We start from the raw sequence: 16093 nt of genomic DNA, 5'->3' as shown, positions 1-16093 counted from the left end.
CATCATCCCTGTGAAGACATCGCAACATTTTCTGGCAAATATAGAAACTCACCAAATTACTTCAAAAATTTCAAATATGTAGGAAAAAAAGGTTCCAAAAATCTAACCTGAAATGTGTGCCAGACCATTCAAGGAGCTGGAGGCCAAAGTCTCCGCCCGCCTGAATCGCTGGACAGGACTGCTCCGAGTGCTGTCCTACGAGTTCGCATCATAAACCAGCTGGTCGCCTCCATGCTGTGGTACCGGCTGGTCCCTTTGACCCCTCCCCCTGGCTTTGTCGCTGATATCCAGAGAACCCTCCTGCGGTTCTTCTGGGACAGTCGACTGCACTGGGTCCCTGCTGCGGTTCTGCATCTCCCGCTTGAGGAGGGCGGACAAGGTCTGGTGTGCCTTCGCACTCAGATAGCGACCTTCCGTCTCCAGACCCTGCAGAGGTACCTTTACGTTGAGCCCCCTCCACGATGGTGTGCCATGGCGACGTATTTCTTCCGCCAGTGGTACGGCCTCAATTATGACGTGCAGCTCCTGCATATCGATCTGGGGCGTGTTTCGACCGCCCTGCAGGAGTTGCCCGTCTTTTACCAGGACCTCCTCACTGTCTAGAACACGGTCGCCTCGCGACGCAGCTCCCCCCCGTCAGGAGGAGCGGCTCTCGTGTGAGAGCCGCTGCTCAGGAATCAGCACCCCCAGCCGTATGACTTCAGGTGGCTGGCGGAGAGGAGGGCTGTGGACGCCGGGGTGACCAGAATCGGGCACGTACTTGTTGGCGGACGGGCAGGCTGGATGAGTCCCCGCGTGCTGGCTGAGCGCGCGGGGACGACCGTCCGGCGCGCGGCCAAAGCCATCCTAGACCTTAGGACGGTCGTGCTCGGCCCCGAAACTGCACGCAAACTCAAGGCGGCGCAGGCATGTGGTGGGATCCCGCCCGAGCGTTCCCCTGTTCGGACGGAATTCCACATTGGCCCAAAACCTCAACCCCCCTCCTCGGGTGAGGTGCCCCACAGCCTGAGCTGCCTCGCGGAAATGTCCTCCGTGCCTTTTTCTACCGCGCTGAGGCGTTTCCTGTGCGGGCTGCTGCTGCACACCTTCCACTACCGCCTCCTCGCCTGTCGCCCGGATACACCTTGGCGGGCCTTGTTGCCGCCGGGCGGCGGAGGTCCCCGCTGGAGGTCCCTCTACGGAGGGATCTCCCCAAATTACGTCGGGGACCTGGGTGGAGGGTGATGCATGCAGCAGTGCCGCACAAACGTAGGATTCACTGGTTCACGGGCTCTGAAGACTGCCCTTTCTGTGGCCTTGTGGAGTCCGTGGACCATGTCTATGTTTTGTGTCTTAGGTTGCACTCCCTTTTTGTTTTCCTAAAGAACCTTTTATTGATGTTTTGTTTGCACTTCAGTCCCACGCTCCTGATCTACGGACACCCGGTGCAGAGAGGGGAGGGTCGGGATGGCGACCTCCTCGTGAACCTGCTCCTGGGCCTGGCGAAATGCGCCATTTACCGGTCCAGGCAGCGGGCGATCGAGGGGGCCGTCCATCCTGACTGTCTGCCCTTCTACCGCGGCTACGTTTGCGGCCGGGTGTCCCTGGAGAGGGAGCATGCGGTGTCCACGGGCGCGGTTGATGCCTTCCCCGCCCGCTGGGCACCACAGGGGTTGGGGTGCGTTATCGACCCTAATAATCACATTTTAATTTGATGTTTTTAAGTTTCCTTTGTACTTTGATTTCTGTTCGGGCTGTTCCCCCTCCTTTTGGGGAGCTGCCCCTTTTACTTTGTCCTGACTTAATCTGAGTTTGTTTATTTGGTTTGACCTAAAAAGAGAGCAGGGCACATCTGGCAATATAAGCATTGCCTGAAACTACAATATAAGCATTGCCTGAAACTACAATACCCAAATTTGGGGTCTCGGCATTACATCAGCTATTACTTTTAGAGTTTATCATTTCAGTTAATTCCTGAAGCCCAGCATTTTGTTCTGGGAGATTTATAGTGGAATTCTTAGCTGCAAAACCAAATCTACAAGGCCACATCTATGAAAAAAATGCATTAATTGATAAGATTACACTCCTTCAGTTAGAGAGTTGGACTTCTATCAGCCCATTAATTTTACCTTCTGTAACATCCTGGTATTGCTGTATAATGACATGATTGGCAAATGCATTATAGATATATAGAGTGTAATGTCAAGCCATAAAGAGGGATAATTAGCAATTTAGCTGAGAGTGGATACCTTGGCAAAGAATGCCGACAGCTACAGTCAAAGTGGAACATCATCTGGCACGTCCCAGATCAGTATGTTCAATTTGTGGACATAACTTATTGAATCATAGAATCGCTACGGTGCAGAAGAAGGTCATTCGACCCTTAGAGCCTGCACTGACAACAATCTCACCCAGGCCATATCCCCGTAACTCCAGTATTTACCCTGCTAGTCTCCCTGACACTAAGGGCAATTTTGCATGACCAATCAACCTAACCTGCACATCTTTGGACTGTGGGAGAAAACTGGAGCACCAGAGGAAATGCACTATGGGGAGAATGTATCAACTCCATATAGAGAGTGACCCCAGAGCTGAATTGAACCTGGGTCCTTGATGCTGTGAGGCAGCAGTGCTAGCCATTGTGCCACATGCCACCCATACTGGATGTTGAATTTTACAAAAAGTGAATATTTTTTGTAGTCTTTATTCAATGATAAATGTTGTAGCATACACATTATATTACTGCAAAATATATATTTTAAATATAAATTTTGACCTTAGAGGGACTGATTTTTGTGGAGCAATTTATTGAAAGTTTTAAACCAACTGACTTGTGAAGCCATTTGTCCTAGTGTTGTGATATTTAAAATTGCTTCGAGGAATGATGAGAACATTAAAAAAAACTATTCTGCATCCAACATTGGTTAAAATGTTGTACCTTCCTTAATGTCCTCATCCTCTTTCCATATTAATTGTGCCTTCAATATAGACATCAAAGAAGAAGGCCATCTGGCCCATTGCATTAGATCATCCCGTGTATTGATAGCATCCTGACAAGACCCTTGACCTTTGTGCAAAGCCCGGACCTCTCTGTGCAGCTGGAGCACCTCTGTGTTTTGCATCTTATTGCTCTTCCTCTGAAGAGTCATGTTGATCTCGGGGTTCATCCTGTTCAAGGTCGACAGCTCTCTGGAGGGTCAGGTTAGGGAGAGCACAGCAGACCACCACAATGAGCGAGATCCTTACAGGAGTGTACTACATTCATCACCCAACCAGTGCTGGCATTGGAATTGCATCATCAGAATCTATCACCTGCTCATTCGTGGTTCTGCACATGGGCTTCGGTTGTATCACCTCTGGCTCCGTCTCAGGTTCTTGTAAAGGGTGAGTGAGCAACTCTTCAAGGGATATACCTTGTTCCCGAGAACCCATCCAGGAAATTGGAATGAAGAGTTGCGGCACATTGCTAGAAGATTAAGGCATGATGGCAGCTGGCAGAAAAGTGAGCAAACACATGTGGGTTGCTATCATTGTGGTTGCAGAGCATCTGAACTTTTTTTTTGATATGTTTATTGAAAATTTTCTTATATTTTACATAGCAAACAAACAGATCCACACAGTGCTCATGTGTACATTCCAACATGACTGGGCTCAGGGCTTCCCATGGCCAGGGTACAAACCCCTGGTACCCACCCGTCCAAGTCCCATTTAATTGCACCAGTAATGACGGTGATAATATAAAAGCAAAAAGGCAGAGGAACACTCCTGGAGAACCAACTGAGTGCCCAAACAGCCCAGGCGATAAACTAGCGAGCGGAGAAAAGAGACAGCGAAAGAATGAGTGGGAAAAGAGAAACGTTCTCGTGTTGGTCCCTGCACCTCAGCAGGGTGGGCGGGCGTACTCAGGTAAAGGGCTAGGATGTGTCCACCAATCGGGGGGGGGGGGGGTGGTTCTGTGAGAGCACCTGGGGTCCTGGAGCCGAGTATCTACTCACCTGGCTCCAACTGCAGTGTCCCAACATGTGCTATAAATGGTTGCCAGGTGTTATAGAACCTAGCAGTGGAGTGTAGCGTGCACCTCATCTTCTCTATCACTTAATGGTATCTACCACCTCCCTCACCCCTGTGAGTGCGTCGGGGGTGCACCTGATTTCCACCTAAACATGATTAGTCGTCTTGTCAGGAGTGTAGTGAAAGCTACAAAATCGGCTTGGAATTTCGGCAACGGCGGATTTAAAGGCACGACCTCAAACAGGGCAGCCTGGGGGATGCACTTATGTCCCGGTCTAGTGTTGCTGCAATCGTCTCAAATATCGAGGTCCAGTAGTTATACAGTGATGGACAAGGCCAGAACATATGTAAGAGGGTGGCGGGAGCTTGCCGGCACCGTTCATAAATGGGGCTTGTGCCTGGGTACATTCTAGAGAGTCTAACCCTAGTTAGATATGCTCTGTGAAGGAGTTTACATTGTATCACATCCAGCTTGGCACATATTGAGGAGGAGTGTACTCGATGCAGCACCATATCCCAATCCTCTGAGAACTCTTCCCTCAGGTCTCATTCCCATAAAGATTTAACCACTGATAGAGTTTTGTTGGGACAGAATTTGAGAATAAAGAACAGAAATGATACCATGCATAGTAATAGAAGGAACTAAGAAGATGTCAATGGAGGCACGAGGTGGGAGCATCGGAAATTGGGGGTCGACCCTGCTCACAAAGTCTCGAATTTGTAAATATCTGAAAAAGTGCATTGCAGGTAAAGCAAACTTATCCACCACCTGCTGGAATGACGCAAACACACCATCCACATACAAGTCCCAGAATGTTCTGGTCCCGTGCTTGTCCCATATGTTGAAGGCACCATCTAAAAAAATGGTTAGCCGATACTGGGGAGGCCAGCGACCAGGCCTGAAACCCAAAGTGGCATCTAAATTGCATCCAAATTCTAAGAGTTGACTTGACAAGTGCACTGGGGGGAGGGGAAATTTACCGGGGAACATATCAAGGCAGCCAAGGAAGACAGAGCACAGGAGGAGGACTCTAACTGCAGCCAACAAGGATCCTCCTGTTGCCTCTCTCTCTGCACCCAACACATTACCACTCATATTGGCTGCCCAATAATAAAATAGAAAATTGGGCAATCCCATGCCCTCCTTCCATTTGGACTTTGCAAGATTGTCTTCCGCATTCTTGGGTTTTTCCTATTCCAGATAAAACTTAAAATGAGCCGATCAAGTCTGTGAAAAAAGGATTTGGGGATGAACACCGGGATGCACTGAAAGAGATATAAAAATTTAGGTAGTATGTTCATCTTCACCGCATTGATACGGCCCGCCAACGATAATGAGAGGATGGACCAACGTTTGAGGTCCTGTTCTGACCATCCCATGAGTGAAATAAAATTAGCTCCAAAGAACCCACTAAATTTGCTAGTCACTTGCACTCCCAGGTAAGTAAGGGTGTGGAGCGGGAGGCTATGAGCAGCTGCATTCAAAGGAAGGAGCTCACTCTTATTCAAGTTAAGCTTGTACCCTGAAATAGTATAGATAAGACTTCAGGAATCGAGTTGGGCAGGTTGCTGACATACAATCGTAGGCCGTCCGCATACAGCGATACTCTCCGCTCGATTCCCTCCCGACCAATCCCCACCACTCATTTGCTGTTGTGAAAGGCTGTAGCAAAAGGTTCAAAAGCAATGGCAAATAACAGGGGGGAGAGGGGCATCCTTGCCTAGTGCCCTGGGACAAAGGGAAAAAGCTGAATTCACATCGTTTGTCCGGACCGAGGCTGGAGGGGCGGAGTACAGTATTTTGATCTAGGAGATGGGTTTTGGGCTGAACCCGAAGAGTACCACCAATGAGGCGGACTATCAGGAGTTCTTTGGGGCACTGAATCTCCCCATGGTGGACAGGGGAGAGGCCGCGGCACTGGAGAAACAGTTGACATTGAAGAAATTGTTAGGGCGGCCAGATAAATAAATAAATAATCCCATTCCACCCAATCAAACACTTTTTCAGCATCCAGCAAGATTAACATCTCTGGTAACTTGGAGGTGGCAAGCACATACATAATGTTAAACAGCTGCTGAATATTTGAGTATGTATGTCTATTTTTAATGAACCCAATCTGGTCAGGCGAGATGATAGAGGGCCGAAAGTCCTCCAAGCGAATGGCCAGAATCTTAGAGATCAATCTGAGATCCACATTCAACAATGAGATCGGTCTATAGGAGCTAGAGACTTGCTTATTCTTTTTACTTATTCTTTTTAATCTTTTTACTTATTCTTTTTAATCTTTTTACTTATTCTTTTTAATCTTTTTACTTATTCTTTTATTTATTCTTTTTAAGGATAAGCAAAATTGTCACTTGTCTCAAAGTCTGCGGGAGAGAGTGGTTCTCATATGATTCATTGATCATGTGCAGTAGCAGGGGAGCCAACCTATCCTTAAATCTTTTGTAGAATTCAATGGAGTACCCATCTGGTCCTGGACATTTCCCACTCAGCATAGTTCTGGCCGCCCTAACAATTTCTTCAACGTCAATTGTTTCTCCAGTGCCGCGGCCTCTCCCCTGTCCACCATGGGGAGATTCAGTGCCCCAAAGAACTCCTGATAGTCCGCCTCATTGGTGGTACTCTCCAAGCTACAGAGGATTGAGTAAAAGTCCCTAAACAGTTCATTTATTCACCGTGGATCAGTAGAGACCCCATTCGGAGTCTGCATTTGTGGTATTAGACTTTTGGCAGAGAATTGGCACAGCTGATGAGCTATTAGCTTGCTTGCCTTGTCCCCATGCTCATAGTGTGTATACTTAGATTTGAACAGCATCTCTTCTGCTTGACTTGAGGACAAAGTCTCAAACTCCGCCTGTAGTAGTAAACGTTCCTTATATACCTCTGGGGATGGTCCCACAGTGTACGTGGCACCAACTTGGGCGATACACTCCAGCAATTCCGATAACCTCTTACGTCTCTGCTTCGTCTCACGTGCTGAATAAGATATGATCTGGTCCCTTAAATAAGCCTTAATGTCTCCCATAATGTAGCTGTCGAGACTCCCGGAGCATCATTAAACTCAAAGAAATCATCGATCTGGGTGAACAGAAATTCAACAAATTCATTATCAGAGAGCAGACAAGTATTAAATCGCCAAGGTGTACGAGGGCCCACCCTCCTCCCCACTATCAAGTCCATTATCAAGGGAGCATGGTCCAAGATTACAATGGTTTCGTAGGAGCATGAGCACACAGCCGGGAGCAACTTATTATCCACCAAAAAGTAATCTATACGTGAATATGTTCGGTGGACAGGTGAAAAAAAGGAATATTCCCTACTAGTTGGGTTAAGAAACCTCCATGGGTCTGACACTGCATATTCTGTGAGAAATGATTTAATAATTTCTGCCGACTTGGAAGATACAGTGGTCCTGGGGTAGGAGTGGTCCAGGGCAAGATTCAACTAACAGTTAAAAGCTCCACCCAGTATCAACCGATGTGAGTTCAAATCTGGAAGTAGTGTGAAAAACGACCGGAAGGAGTTTTCACAGTCCCAGTTTGGGGCATACACACTGGCTAACATCAGGGGTGTCTCATATAATTTACCCATGACAATGACGTATTGGCCATTTGAGTCAGAAATGACATTAGCTACTACCAAGGGTAAGGACTTGTGGATGAGGATTGCCGCCCCCCACGCCTTGGTGTGAAAAGTTGAGTGAAAGCACTGACCGCCCCCCCCCCCCCCCAATCCTCTACGGAGCCTAAAATAGTCCACTGGCCTGAAGTGGGCCTCTTGGAGGAATGTAGTTGCCGAAGATGCTGAAATATCTTACTGCACTCAACTGGATGATTTAATCCCCTGATATTCCAGCTAGTGAACTTATCGCACTGAGGTCAGAGCGTAAGGGCCTCTTAGCCAGGATCCCACATTCTTAACAGTAGCCTGGTAGCCCTCCTACTGGGGAGTCTCCCCCCAACCACTGACACAGGCAGATGCCACAAACCAGGGCCCCACCCCCACTTTCGCCATTGGCCGCGGGGAACCAACCATGAGAAAGAGAGGGTGGGCTTGAAAAAGGCCAAAACACACCCGCAGAGAAAAAAAGATACAGCAAAGGAGACACAAAAACACCCACACAGACCAACCCCCCCTCCTTCCCCCGCCGCATGCGCCCTCCCAAACAAGGTGCCTGTGCCTCCAACACCTCCTTATCATGGCGCCTTCACAGCACTCCACATGGGACACAATTTCTACCTCCATTCCCATCGCAGTCACAGGTGCTATAACCTGAAAAGGTCTGTAGAAATACCAAAAACTTAACACTTAACCTAACAGTCGCAAAACGCATTACCCTTTCCTGGCCGACAATTCGATCCGGGTATAGCATGCAGGTTCATAAAAAACAAATATCAGTTTACATCTGCCGTGCGGTCACCCGATTCAAAAGTCTGCTCCACAAATTTCATAATCGCCGCCGGATCCGTGAACTTGTGCTCAGTTCCATTGTTGAGGGTAATCCTCAAGCAGGCCGGAAAGCGAAGCCCAAACCTGACCCCAGGACAGCCAGCGATGGCCGCCCTTCTCCTTGCCACTGCCGGGGTAAAATCTGGAAATATCAACAGCTTATTTTCCTGGTACCTCAGAGCGGTAGCCTGTACTTCTTGCCGCAGCATTCTGTCTCATGCCGAGGTTTAATGTACTTGAGCACTAATGGGCTGAGGAGTTTCTCCTGGTCTGGGCTTTGCCTGTAACACTCTGTGTGCACAATCCAGAAGCGGCTCATCCTCATCCTCAAGTTCTAGCACATTCTTCAATAGCCGGGCAACAAAGTCTGTGATATTTGGGCCTCAATTCACTCCTGAAGGCCTATCAGACGGATGTTACTTTGTCTTTGGCGTCCTTCCATCTCATCACATTTCTCCCTTAGAGATTTAACCTCCGATGTCAAATGAGTAACTTGGCTCTTCAGCTCGGAGATAGTGTTTCCACTAAATGCCTCTGAGTCCTCAAGCTCCTTCAAGTGGTTCTCATGGGCGACGGTGACACTTTGGAGAGATTTAACAGAGGATCCGAGCTCCTCTCTCAGCTTGTCTACCTTGGCCTGCAACTCAGTGACCCAGCGGTCCAATCTTTGCATGGCCTCCATAATAGCTTTCCCTGTCCTTTCGCTCAGCATTCTCTGTTCGGGGAACCCTCCAGGTGAGCGTGGCGGGGTGTTATCCCCCCCGCCCCGCCCTCCCCTGTGGACCCACTCTTTAATTTTGGTTTGCCTTCTGCCATTTTGCCAGTGCCAGCGCCCGTGGGCTTACCCATTTCCTCCAGCCTGGAGAGCTATTTCTTGGTCCACGTATCAAACTGTCCCATTGTTCGATCTACCAGAGTTCTTATAAGGATTGTTTTCCACCTTACTTCACCCTTAACTGGACGAACAAAAGCAGCAAAGGGTTCCCAGCCAAGCTGCAAGGTGCAACTCTTCTCCCTCAATTTAATTCACCCTTGGCTGGGTGAAAAAGGAAATAGCACAGTGTACCCAGGTTGATCTGACAGTTGCAGTTTTTATCACAGGGAGTTCTGCCCTGGGCTGTCTTTCACTTTAAATCAATTCACACCTGACTGAAAAACAATACAAGATGGCTCCAGGCTGAAATGCAAGTCCCAACATGCCTTTCATTGAGCTCTAGCTACCAACAAAAGCAATCCAAAAGTAGAAGTAGCAGCTTGCAATTTGCAGCAGGAACCTCCGTGGCTCCTGCTTCCCACCTTAATTCACCCTTTCTTGGATGAAAAAACAACAGAGAGTTTGCAGACTGAGCTGATATTCACAGCCCCTCCCCCGCTGAGCACACACAGTAAATTCCAACCGTCAGGAAGGAATCTAAAAATAACCCTTTCCAGCTAGACTTTCGAAGTTCTCTCTTTGCAACTGCACTCCAGGTATGTTTAAAGCTTGCTTGATGTACATTAAACTCTCTCCAGACCTCATCAAAAAGCCAGATTTCAAGAAGGATCTTGCCACTTGTGGATCATGCTTCCTCTCACACCAGTGCCATCTTTGGTTCCCCGAGCATCTGTACTTTGAGGGAGTGGAAGCCCTTCCTTTTGATGAATCTCAGTGGCTGGTCACTGGGTGCATTGAAGACAACATGGGTGCAATTGATGATGCCCTGCACCTGGGGGATCCAGCAATGGAGGCAAAACCCACTGCCCTCTGTGCCTGCAAGGCCCAATCTGTCGGGAATTGAATGTACTATACAGCCCTCACAAATAGCTTATCCTTGGAAGGATCCAGAGACAAAGAAGTTTAAGCCAGTGACTTTGACAGTTACTGACAGGACATGTTGAGCAGTCCATGTGAATTGTGAGGTCTTTCGTGATGAGGGTGCAAATCTCTGTGACCATCTGCCTGGAGAATTGCAGTCTGTTTGGCATGGATTCTCTGCCATCTCAAGCTAGCTCCGCTTTTGTTGATAGATCCTGTCCCTTCTCCCTCTCTCCTGCTCTCCTCATGCCCAAGGCTCTGCCCTTCTTGTGGAAGATGTTGCTCCTTGTTGTTACTGGTCCCACATTTGAGGGTTGTGCCCCTATTGTCAACTGCTGCTTTCCTTGTGCTCAGGTGGCAACACAACTGTGGCTGAAAGCCTTACCAGCAGCACCCCCATACCCTTCTGATACATTAAGGGTGATGACCCCTTGCACAGCCCAAGTGTGTAGTGAGCACTCGTCCTGCAACCTGTGCACACCTGATCGCATCTAGTGTTCCTGTCAGCCATTCTCTCTTTGATGAGGCCCAGATAACCTTGTGGGGTGGCCATGTCTGGCTTCCTGCAATATTGCTGCCTCCATGCATCTGATCAGCCCCTGACCCAGCGTCCCATCTATGTGGTCACCCAAAATCTCAAGCTGTTCCTCCCTGAGCTCTCCATAAACTCTTCAATAACCTTTATTGGACTGAGTTCTGGATTTGGTGGAAAATTGGGGTTGGCATTCACCCATCCTGCTGAAACTAGCTGGCATGGAAGCGGTGATGGGAAACAAGCATGCTGACCAATGCTGCTATTTTTAGTGCCTGCAAGTCTGTCCCTGCCCCCAGCGGAATCTAAAAATCCTGCCAAAGGTGTTTGAAACAAAACAGTTATGGGTTGAAAATGCAGCGTGTAAAATATTTGTAGTATTTGCACCTATAGATTGGAAAATGTTCAAGTGGCCAGAATTGTATGCTGCCCCTTGGTGGGTTTGTAGGTGGGAGGCTGTAAAATTGAAGGGATGGGATTCCCACCAAGGGGCTGCCCCCTGACCAAACGGTGATTTTGTGTTGGAGCAGACAAGGTGTCTGCTGGGAAGTTCGTCCTTGATCCATGAGAGGCCTTTAAGTGATTGATTCATGGCCACTTAAGGGCTGTTTCCCATCCAGATAATTTTTTAGGCTGGCAGGAAGATTGATCTCACATGGGGGAAGGCTGAAAAACTGCAAAATTACATCTCAGGTGGGAAGTGGGGTTCCACCTCAATCAGAAGCCTCCTTCTGAAGTCGGACACCTTCCCCATAAGGTCCAGTGGCCTCTGGACCTTTCTCCCACCTGCCCGTTCTCCCAGCCTCTCCCCCGATCACTCCATTTATACTCCCCCTCCCCATCCTGGGACTCTTTGATGTCTACACTTCCCGCTGCCTTGGAAAAGCAGCCAGCATAATCAAGGACCCCATGCACCCTTGACATATTCTCTTTGATCTTCTTCCGTTGGGAAAAAGATACAAAAGTCTGAGGTCACGTACCAACCGGCTCAAGAACAGCTTCTTGCCTGCTGCCATCAGACGTTTGAATGGACCTACTATATATTAAGTTGATCTTTCTCTACACCTTAGCTATGACTGTAACACTATATTCTGTACCTCTCCTTTCCTTCTCCCTTGTACAGTGTACAAGAATCAATACTTCTCACTGGATACCAATACATGTGACAATAATAAATCAATTTAAATCAAATCAAAATCAAACTTATCTGAGCATCCTGTTCCTGGACCTTAGGCACAGGGCTCCTTCTGCATTTCTTTTTCTGTCCACTGCAGCACTGTCGCTATAGTGATGGAGATCTGTCGGCCAATCTGATTGGTAGGCAGCTGTTCGTCCCAAGTGAGGAGAGGAAGTCCTGGCTGTAGCCACTTAATGCTTAATTGAGCGTAAATTGGCTGTGGAGCACTCTGAGTTGGCAGGGATGTGTTCCCTGCTGACTCTTTGAATAGTGGGAACCCACCATGCGAAAGATTCAGGCCCATGTGTTGCTGTCTCAATAATGTCTTCTCTCAATTTTATTTATGCTGAATTCTTGTGTATCAATATAATATAAATGTTCAGATGGTACATGAAATTTTAATGGCAGCTTTCTCTAAAAAAAAGCTTTAATTGGTCACAAATATTTACATAGAAACCTTAGCAAATATTGTATAGTAAAAATTACTATATAGGAAGGGGGGCAGTGATAACATTTCTTTCAACAGTTTCATCAGAACAGAATTGCAGTGAAAGGAACCTAGATTTTTGTTAAAAGGAAGGTTTTCTTTTCTATTCATTTTTTTTCTTGGAGTAAAAATATTTATTCAATTGCACAGATATCTTTGCAGGAAGCTTTTACAATCGTTATGCAATGCTCCCAGCATTGGAAGCAATCCTGGGCCACAGATCTGCACATTCCTTGGCAACAGGACCCGTGATCGCAGAACCTTTCATTTCACCTTTGTTATTTACTATCACCCCTGCATTGTCCTCAAAGTAAAGGAAGACTCCATCTTTTCTCCGGTATGCTTTCCACTGCCGTATCACTACCGCTGGATGCACCTTTTTCCTGAGCTCTGGTTTGCCCTTCTTTACAGTTGCCATGACCATGTCGCCAACGCAGCAGCTGGCAGCCTGTTCAAACGCCCCTTGATGCCTTTGACAGAGATGATGTACAGGTTCTTGGCACCTGTATTATCGGCGTAGTTGATCACAGCCCCCACGGGGAGGCCGAGGGAGATGCGAAATTTCGCTCCGGACGAACCACCACGTCCTCTCTTGGACATTGTGGTTCAGGGAAAGAGAGTGAGCGCATTGCATCCACAGGATGCAGGCTTTGCTGGTTAGGCCAGCATTCATTGGCCATCCTTAATTGCCCTTGAGAAGGTGGTGGTGAATGACCTTGAACCGTTGCAATCCATACGGTGTAGGTACGCCCACAGTGCTATTAGGAAGGGAGTTCCAGGATTTTGACTGTGAAAGTACAGCAATATAGTTCCAGGTCAGGATAGTGTGTGGCTTAGAGAATAACTTCCAGGTGTTCCATGAATCTGCTGCGCTTGTCATTGTAGGTGGTAGAGGTTGTGGATTCGAAAGGTTCTGTCAAAGAAATCTTTGTGAGTTGCTGCAGTGCATCTTATAGATGGCACACACTGCTGACACTGTGTAATGGTGGAGAGGGTGAATATTTAAGCTGGTGGATGGGGTGCTTTATCCTGGATGGTGTTGAGCTTCTTGAATGAGTGCAGCTCCAACAGCATTCAGGCAAGTGGAGAGCATTCCATCACACTCCTGACTTGTGCCCTGTAGATGGTAGACAGGCTTTGGGAAGTCAGGAGATGAGTTGCTCACCGCAGAATTCCCAGCCTCTGATCTGTTCTTTTAGCCATTGTGTTTCTATGGTTGGTCCAGTTCAGTTTCTAGTCAAGGGTAACCCCCAGGATGTTGATAGTGCAGAGATTCAGCAGGGGAGATGGTTAGATTCTCTCTTCTTGAAGATGGTTATTGCTTGGCACTTGTGTGGCATAAATGTTCCTTGCTACTTATCAGCCCAAGCCTGGATATTGTCCAGGTCTTGCTGCATACAGACATGGACTGCTTCAATGTCAAATGATGCTGAACATCGTGTAATCATCAGCAAATATCCCCACTTCTGACCTTATAATGGAAGGAAGGTAATTGATGAAACAGCTAAAGATGATTGGGCCTGGGACACTATCCTGAGGAAGTCCTGCAGTGATGTCCTGGGAATGAGATGATTGACCTCCAACAACCATCTTCCTTTGTGCTAGGTATGACTCCAACTAGAGGAGAGTTTTCCTCCTAATTCGCATTGACTTCAGTTTTGCTCGGGCTCCCTGATGCCACAGTCAGTTTAATGCTGCCATGATATCAAGGGTAGTCACTCTCACCTCAACTCTTGAGTTGAGTTCTTTTGCCAACATGTGGACTAAGGTTGTAATTAGGTTAGAAGCTGAGTGGTCCTGGCATAACACCAGCTGAGCTTCTGAACTGGTTAGTACTGAGTAGGTGCTGCTTTATAGCGCTGTCGATAACAGCTTCTATCACTTTGCTGATGATTGAGAGTGGACTGATGGATCAGTTATTGGTCTGGTTGGATTTAAAAGAACAAAGAACAAAGAAAATTACAGCACAGGAACAGGCGCTTCGGCCCTCCAAGCCTGCACCGACCATGCTGCCTGACTGAACTAAAACCCCCCACCCTGCTGGGGACCATATCCCTCTATTCCTATCCTATTCATGCATTTGTCAAGACTCCCCTTAAAAGTCACTATTGTATCCGCTTCCACTAACTCCCCGGCAGCGAGTTCCAGGCACCCTCTGTTGCCCCTCAACCTCTGTTGTTCCAGTGAGAACAAACCAAGTTTCTCCAACCTCTCCTCATAGCTAATGCCCTCCATGCCAGGCAACATCCTGGTAAATCTTTTCTGTACCCTCTCCAAAACGTCCACATCCTTCTGGTACTGTGGCGACCAGAATTGAACACTATATTCCAAGTGCAGCCTAACTAAGGTTCTATAAACCTGCAACATGACTTACCAATTTTTAAACTCAATGCCCCGGCTGATGAAGGCAAGCATGCTGTATGCCTTCTTGACTACCTTCTCCACCTGCTTTGCCACTTTCAGTGACCTGTGTATCTGTACACCCAGGTTCCTCTGCTTATCCAGAGGGTGGTGAGTGTCTGGAACAAGCTGCCAGAGGTAGTAGTAGAGGCGGGTACAATTTTGTCTTTTGAAAAGCATTTAGAAAGTTACATGGGTAAAATGGGTATAGAGGGATATGGGCCAAATGCGGGCAATTGGGACTAGCTTCAGGGTTTTAAAAAAAAGCCAGCATGGACAAGTTGGGCCGAAGGGCCTGTTTCCATGCTGTAAACCTCTATGACCGTAAGACTCTATGACTATCAATACTCTTAAGGGTTCTGCCATTTACTGTATATTTCCTATCTGTATTAGATCTTCCAAAATGCATTACTTCACATTTGTCTGGATTAAACTCCATCTGCCATCTCTCCGCCCAAGTCTCCAACCGATCTATATCCTGTTGTATCCTCTGATGGTCCTCATCACTATCCGCAAATCCATCAACATTTGTGTTGTCTGCAAACTTACGATTCAAAACAGTTACATTTCCATCCAAATCACTTATATATATTACAAACAGCAAAGGTCCCAGCACTGATCCCTGAGGAATGTCACTTGTCACAGCCCTCCATTCAGAAACGCACCTTTCCACTGCTACCCTCTGTCTTCTTTGACCGAGCCAGTTCTGTATCCACCTTGCCAGCTCACATCTGATCCCATGTAACTTCACCTTCTGCACCAGTTTGCCATGAGGGACCTTGTCAAAGGCCTTACTGAAGTCCATGTAGACAACATCCACTGCCCTACCCTCATCAGTCATCTTCGTCACTTCCTCGAAAAACTTGATCCAGTTCCTGAGACACGACCTCCCCTTCACAAAACCATGTTGCCTCTTGCTAATACATCTACTTATTTCCAAGTGGGAGTAAATCCTGTCTGGAAGAATCCTCTCCAATAATTTTCCTACCACTGACGTAAGGCTCATTGGCCTGTAATTACCTGGATTATTCTTGCTACCCTTCTGAAACAAAGGAACAACATTGTCCATTCTCCAACCTCTGGGACCTCTCCTGTAGTGGAGATGCCGGCGTTGGAATGGGGTAAGCACAGTAAGAAGTCTCACAACACCAGGTTAAAGTCCAACAGGTTTATTTGGTAGCAAATACCATCATTTGGTCCTCATCACTATCCACAAATCCATCAACCTTTGTGTTGTCTGCAAACTTACTAATCAAAAC

The 16093-nt window shown here is 47.5% G+C and overlaps 1 pseudogene across 1 annotated transcript; it reads right to left on the bottom strand.

The window, feature by feature from the left end:
* Positions 1-12544: 12544 nt before the first annotated feature.
* LOC144483435 (large ribosomal subunit protein uL14 pseudogene) lies at positions 12545-13053 on the bottom strand (annotated as a pseudogene). Its single transcript, XR_013496000.1, has one exon. The product of XR_013496000.1 is annotated as a large ribosomal subunit protein uL14 pseudogene (transcript).
* Positions 13054-16093: the final 3040 nt, after the last annotated feature.

Source organism: Mustelus asterias, chromosome 3 (assembly GCF_964213995.1).
Source record: "Mustelus asterias chromosome 3, sMusAst1.hap1.1, whole genome shotgun sequence".
Lineage (NCBI taxonomy): Eukaryota > Metazoa > Chordata > Chondrichthyes > Carcharhiniformes > Triakidae > Mustelus > Mustelus asterias.
The sequence above is the reverse complement of the archived record's forward strand: the minus strand, read 5'-3'. Positions and strand labels throughout refer to the sequence as shown.